The sequence below is a fragment of the Neoarius graeffei genome, chromosome 7, assembly GCF_027579695.1.
Source record: "Neoarius graeffei isolate fNeoGra1 chromosome 7, fNeoGra1.pri, whole genome shotgun sequence".
NCBI lineage: Eukaryota > Metazoa > Chordata > Actinopteri > Siluriformes > Ariidae > Neoarius > Neoarius graeffei.
Window position 1 is genome coordinate 16,148,054 of NC_083575.1, and position 7,500 is coordinate 16,155,553.

Genomic DNA, 7,500 nt, shown 5'->3' on the forward strand with positions numbered 1-7,500 from the left:
TGTATTCTTCCCATCTCTAACATAGTACCCCATTCAGCACCATAGCCAACTGTCACACAGGGGCTGTTTTCTGATGTCTATAAAAGGGATCCTTTCCATGTTGTCAGGCACCAATTCATATTGTCGTAATCAGTGAAATAGTCGGGCATTACTTTGGAAATTGGCTTCTTGACAAATTCTGCATGACTCCTCTTTTGTAAACAAAAATGTTAATGTGAATAAACTACAATAGGACCTTGGAGTCATGTTCTCAAATTGCTTAATAAAATTCATACTGCCTGTGTATTGCTTTTTTAAAAGTTTGTGTCCCCACCTGACTGATGAAAACTAGAAGAACAAACAGCCAAATAAGACAAGATTCTTGTTGACAGTTAAATTTAAAGTAGAAAAATATACAGTACATGGCTGGACTATTTCAAGCAGAGAGTAAATGATAAGTGATTTGCAATAAATGCAAAGAGAAAGATTTCCAAGCCTGTAAGCCTGCATTTCTTGACACAAGTCTGTCTACTCTCTCTGAGAGCACAGAGATCTCCATCATTATCAGAAAGCTATCTGTTTGAATATCTTTTGATCAGTGCCAAGAAGTTAAAAATACAAGATATGTCTGTCCATCATTCAAAAATATGCCAATTACATGCCAAATGAAATAAAAAAATCAAAGTAAAAAGTAGAAATGCTTCTTTACAAAGATTGGTTTAAAGATATATGTGTCACTTTTAATGATGAATTGAAGGAATATCATCTAAAATGAGTTCCTTACACATAGTATATTTGAGTATTGGTTTCAAAGACCAATGTTAATGTTCCTGTCTGCAAGCCTGGTTATAAGGATAAATTAACGCTTTATAGACAGCTACTCTAATAATGGAGTTTCCAAGAATGACACCAATATAACTTGATGAAATACCACTTTCTAAAATAAAAACAGGTACCTCAGTTTAAATTCATGCATCTTGTATGAGCCATCAACTCTGGAAGCCTTGTAAAGCATACATAATAAACATTTTTTTATGTCCAACTGTTAATTGACTCTGAAACAAACATACAATATTTATACAAAACAAACATTTTGTGGGTTATTGTGCACTGGAAGGTTTGTTTGTTTGTTTGTTTGTTTGTTTGTTTGTTTGTTTGTTTTAAAACAAGAACTCTAACACATACAGGTTTCTACTCCAGTCAGTTTGGCTGTGCTAATTAAGTGCAGTGTACAACTTTACAGGCTCAGTAGTCAGTAGTTGGCACTTTTCTCTCTTCTAATTTTCTAGCACACATACTAAGCCTTAAAGCCTTTTAGAAGAAATATAAAAATGATATATTTCCAGGATGAAACTGTCAGTAATAGCATAGAGAACACAAGGTCAGAGCGCAGCCAAACATGGCCGCTCTGAACTACAACACCCAAGAACCACAGCGCCCTCTGTCACCTAACTACTAATCACACTACCTGCAGGTCATGTCACAATCAACCATTCTACCTACAGTTAGGTCCATATATATTTGGACACTGACACAAATTTTGTTTTTTTACCTGTTTACTGAAACATATTCAAGTTATAGTTATATAATGGACATAAAGTCCAGACTTTCAGCTTTCATTTGAGGGTATCCACATTAAAATTGGATGAAGGGTTTAGGAGTTTCAGCTCCTTAACATGTACCACCCTGTTTTTAAAGGGACCAAAAGTAATTGGACAATTGACTCAAAGGCTATTTCATGGGCAGGTGTGGGAAATTCCTTCGTTATGTCATTCTCAATTAAGCAGATAAAAGGCCTGGTGTTGATTTGAGGTGTGGTGCTTGCATTTGGAAGATTTTGCTGTGAAGAAAACATGCAGTCAAAGGAGCTCTCCATGCAGGTGAAACAAGCCATCCTTAAGCTGCGAAAACAGAAAAAACCCATCCGAGAAATTGCTACAATATTAGGAGTGGCAAAATCTACAGTTTGGTACATCCTGAGAAAGAAAGAAAGAAAGCACTGGTGAACTCATCAATGCAAAAAGACCTGGACACTCACGGAAGACAACAATAGTGGATGATTGCAGAATAATTTCCATGGTGAAGAGAAACCCCTTCACAACAGCCAACCAAGTGAACAACACTCTCCAGGAGGTAGGCATATCAATATCCAAATCTACCATAAAGAGAAGACTGCATGAAAGTAAATACAGAGGGTTCACTGCACAGTGCAAGCCACTCATAAGCCTCAAGAATAAAAAGGCTAGATTGGACTTTGCTAAAAAACATCTAAAAAAGCCAGCACAGTTCTGGAAGAACATTCTTTGGACAGATGAAACCAAGATCAACCTCTACCAGAATGATGGAAAGAAAAAAAGTATGGCGAAGGCGTGGTACAGCTCATGATCCAAAGCATACCACATCATCTGTAAAACACGGCGGAGGCAGTGTGATGGCTTGGGCATGCATGGCTGCCAGTGGCACTGGGTCACTAGCGTTTACTGACGATGTGACACAGGACAGAAGTAGCCGGATGAATTCTGAGGTATTCAGAGACATACTGTGTGCTCAAATCCAGCCAAACTGATTGGTCGGTGTTTCATAATACAGATGGACAATGACCCAAAACATAAAGCCAAAGCAACCCAGGAGTTTATTAAAGCAAAGAAGTGGAATATTATTGAATGGCCAAGTCAGTCACCTGATCTCAACCCAATTGAGCATGCATTTCACTTGTTAAAGACTAAACTTCAGACAGAAAGGCCCACAAGCAAACAGCAACTGAAAACCGCTGCAGTAAAGGCCTGGCAGAGCATTAAAAAGGAGGAAACACAACGTCTGGTGATGTCCATGAGTTCAAGACTTCAGGCAGTCATTGCCAACAAAGGGTTTTCAACCAAGTATTAGAAATGAACATTTTATTTACAATTATTTAATTTCTCCAATTACTTTTGAGCCCCTGAAATGAAGGGATTGTGTTTAAAAAAATGCTTTAGTTCCTCACATTTTTATGCAATCATTTTGTTCAACCCACTGAATTAAAGCTGAAAGTCTGAACTTCAACTGCATCTGAATTGTGTTGTTCACAATTCATTGTGGTAATGTACAGAACCAAAATTAGAAAAATGTTGCCTCTGTCCAAATATTTATGGACCTAACTGTATATAAATTCCACTATCCAACCAGCCCATTGCTAAGTATCGTTTGGTGTTCACTCCCACTCATACCGAGTCATTGGTTTTCTGATAGCCTTTCCAGTTTATTGACCTTGTTTCCATTTCATCTCGACCTTGTATTTTTGCTAGTTCTACATTGCCCATTTGTCGATTGCCCAACCCACGCTAGTTTACTGACATTGCTTCCTGAACGCCGATTTGGATACCTCTGACAGTTTGCATTATCCCAGTCTCCCCTGCACCTGCATCGGTACGTGCCTGCACTCTGACAGGATACTTCGCCGCAGCATGGATGCAGCAGAAAAGGCAAAGCAAACTGCTCTCAGCACACAAGGACGCCTGTTGGGGGGAACATCAGCAAATGCTGTGCAATCTAAACACCAGGATGGCTCAGCTTGCTGCTGTTGTCATGCAGGCCCTCCCATCATGCATCCCTGTTCCTCCTGCAGCCATGCAACTCATTCCACTGCCAGAAAAGTTTTCAGGTGAGGTTTCTCAGTGCAGAGGATTTCTCCTCCAATGCCCCCTGTATTTCACCTCACTTTCTGGCATCTTCGAAGATCAGAAGATTGCCAAGTTTATTTCTTTTCTCACAGGCAAGGCACTTAAGTGGGCATGTGCAGTATGGGAGCACAATGGTGAGCCCACCACTTCTTACAGCCATTTCTTAGAGTTGTTCAAGAGAATGTTTGATCATGAGCCCAAGGGAATTGAGACTGGTGAGAATCTCCTCTCCATAAAATAGGGTGACCACAGAGGGGCTGAGTATGATCTGGACTTCTGCACACTCGCCACCAGCAGCAGATGGAATGAGCCAGCACTCAAAGCCACATTTCACCAAGGACTAAGAGCTGAGGTATTAAGTGAATTGGTATGTCATGATGAACACCTGTCCCTTGATGCCCTCATCGACCTTGCCATTCACTTAGATGATCTCATTTCCAAACGTCCATCCCTGGCATCTTCCAACCCTCCTCTTCTGGTCACAGGCAAGTCTGCACCCATGGAAGTATCCTGTACAAAGTTACAGTGGTAAGGGTGAGAGAGGAGGAGGAGAGAGGGGTTATGCTTTTATTGCGGTGAGTCCAGTCACATTATCACCCAGTGCCCAGTCTGTCCAACCAGGGGTGCTCCGAAGTGGCTCGAGAATAGATCTCCCAGCCCAGTGAGTCCCGCTTTTAATTCCATAAATCGCTCTCTTAAATTACCGGTGCTATTGAAGCTACCAGATGCTACACATGTTCTTTCTGCACTCATAGACTCAGGGGCAGAAGGGAATCTCATCAACGATGCAGTTGTCAAGAAATTTAACCGGGCACCGAAACCTTGCCAGGGCCACTATCGATGGGGGCCCAACTGGAGATGGACTCATCACAGCACGTATCACTCCTCTCCAAATACAGGTGGGGGCCCTGCACACAGAATACATTTCTCTACTCATCGCTCAAGCTGCCCAGCACAACATAGTTCTCGGATACCCCTGGCTTCAGCACCATGACCCATTTATCTCCTGGCAAAATAAGGACATTTTACAATGGTCAACGGCCTGCCTTCAGAACTGTCTCCTTCTACCTGAAGTCTCGGTCTCTTCCACTTCTGTGGAGAGCCCCATGCCTGACTCCTTAGACAATGTTCCCACCTGCTATCTCGATCTTAAGGAAGTTTTCAGCAAGGTTAAGACATGTGATCTACCTCCTCACCGCCCATACGATTGTGCCATAGACCTTCTCCCAGGCACAACACCACCTCATGGCAGAATCTACCCACTTTCTCAAAAGGAACACACTGCTATGGAGGAGTATGTCCAGGAGGCCCTGAAACAGGGGTATATTAGACAATCCACATTCCCTGCATCTGCCAGATTCTTCTTTGTTGAGAAGAAAGGAGAGTTCCTCAGGCCATGTATTGATTGGAGAGGACTCAACCAGATCACTGTAAAATATCCTTACCCATTGCCACTCATACCTTCTGCCCTAGAACAGTTAAGATCCGCAAAGGTCTTTTCTAAATTAGACCTCTGAAATGCATACAACCTGGTCCACATCAGGGAGGGGGACAAGTGGAAAATGGTGTTCAGCACCACAATGGGTCACTTTGAGTATCTGGTAATGCCTTATGGACTTTCTTCAGTGCCAAGTGTTTTTCAGTGTCTGATTAATGATGTATTGTGAGACATGCTGGGGAGATTCGTCATAGCCTACATATACGATATCATGATCTACTCCCCAGATATGAACAGTCATCAGACCCATGTTAGGTCTGTGCTTACCCACCTGCATGAGAATCACTTCTTTGTCAAAGCTGAAAAATGTGAATTCCACGTTAATCAAATCTCATTCTTGAGCTATGTAATCAACTCCGAGGGAGTAAGCATGGATCATTCCAAAGTCATTGCAGTCACATCATGGCCACCCCCACTTCAGTCAAAGAACTACAATGCTTCCTCGGCTTCGCCAATTTCTATAGACGCTTCATCAGAGGTTTCAGCACCATTGCCAGCCTGTTGACCTCCCTGCTAAAAAATGGACCACATCGGCTCAGTTGGAGTCCAGCAGTGGGTGAAGCTTTCAATAAGCTCAAGTCAGCTTTTACCTCTGCCCCCATTCTTTCAACATCTAGGCCCCACCAAATCATTCATTGTGGAGGTTGATGCTTCCGAGACTGGCATGGGAGGGGTTTTGTCACAGCATCATGGGGAAAAGAACAAGCTACACCCAGTGGCCTTCTTTTCTAAGAAGCTCATGCCAGCTGAAAGAAATGACGACATCAGGAACTGTTAGCTCTTAGCTATCAAACTGGCACTGGAGGAGTGGAAACACTGGCTGGAGGGCACCACACAGTCTTTTACAATTCTCACAGACCACGAGAACTTAGAATATCTGAAGACCACCAAATGATTGAACCCATGCCAAGCCAGGTGGGCCCTATTCTTCACATGATTCCAGTTTACCATCTCTTACCACCCCAGCTCCAAGAATACCAAGGCCCTCTCTCATATCCACAATGCTTCACTCCACAGCTCAGAACCCATGCCCATCCTACCCACTGAGTGCTTTGTACAGGCTATCTCCTGGGACACTGATGAGGCCATTCAACAATCTCAGACTCAGAATCCACCCGAAAAGTGCCCACTGGACTCCTCTGTGTCCCACTAGAGATCAGGGGTAGACTCATCACCTGGGCCCATTCCTCACCTGCCACAGGTCACCCTCGTAGTCACTGCACTTATCAGTTAATAAAGAACAAGTACTGGTGGGAAAACATGTTGCCCAACATAAATGATTTTGGGTCCTCGTGTTCAGAGTGTGCCCAAGCCAAGGTACCACGCACCCCACCTCCAAGAAAGTTATGCCCTCTCCCAGTGCCTCAGAGACCCTGGTCACACATAGCAAAAGACTTCATCACAGATTTACCACCCTCTCAAAGCAACACTGTCATCATGGTAGTCATAGACCATTTTTCCAAAGTGCTTTGACACACCCCTTTACCAGGTCTACCTACAGCCTTCCAAACAGCCAAACTGTTGTTCAACCATGTATCAGGAATACCAACTATTTTGGTATTCCTGAAGATATTGTAAGTGACCAGGGTCCTCAATTCATTTCCCAATTATGGACCAATTTTATGGATAGACTCGGCATATCTGTAAGTCTTACATCTGGATATCATCCACAATCTAATGGGCAGGTGGAGTGTGCTAACCAAGAAATAGTATGTTTCCTACATATCTTCTGCATGAGAAATCAAAGTGACTGGGCACAGTTTCTCCAATGGGCCGAGTATGCACAGAACTCTCTCAAGTACTCTGCCACACAATTAACACTATTCCAGTGCATGCTCAGCTACAAACCTCCCTTGTTCTCTTGGGACGACATACCTTCTCAACTACCAGCAGTCAATACATAGAAGTCAACTAGTGTGGGAGGAAATACATCAGAGATTGGAACAAGTAAATATCAAGTACAAACATTATGCAGACAAACATAGAGGCAAGAACCCAGAATACTCCCCAGGAGATTGGGTATGGGTCTGTACAAAGGACCTCAAAGAACCGAGCACTTGCAAGAAATTACAAGCACGATACATTGGCCCTTACAGGTTGAAATGCAGAATCAACAAAGTTTCATATAAACTCGAACTCCCACCACAGAGCAGAATGGCACCAATGTTTCATGTATCCTGCCTAAAGCCTGCCATACAGGGTCCCCTAGCCACAGAACCCCCTGATGCTGAAGAACCTATTTACAAGGTAAAGAAGATTCTAAGCTCTTGCTGCCAGCAGTGTTGCCAGATTGGGCGGTTTCAAGTGCATTTTGGCGGGTTTTGAACATATTTTGGGCTGGAAAACGTCAGCAGTATCTGGCAA

The 7,500-nt window shown here is 43.0% G+C and overlaps 1 protein-coding gene across 1 annotated transcript in view; it reads right to left on the reverse strand.

Moving 5' to 3' along the window:
* Positions 1-7,500, reverse strand: part of LOC132889128 (MAM domain-containing glycosylphosphatidylinositol anchor protein 1) — a 700,848-nt gene that overhangs the window by 454,784 nt on the left and 238,564 nt on the right. The gene's annotated exons all lie outside the window — the stretch shown is intronic.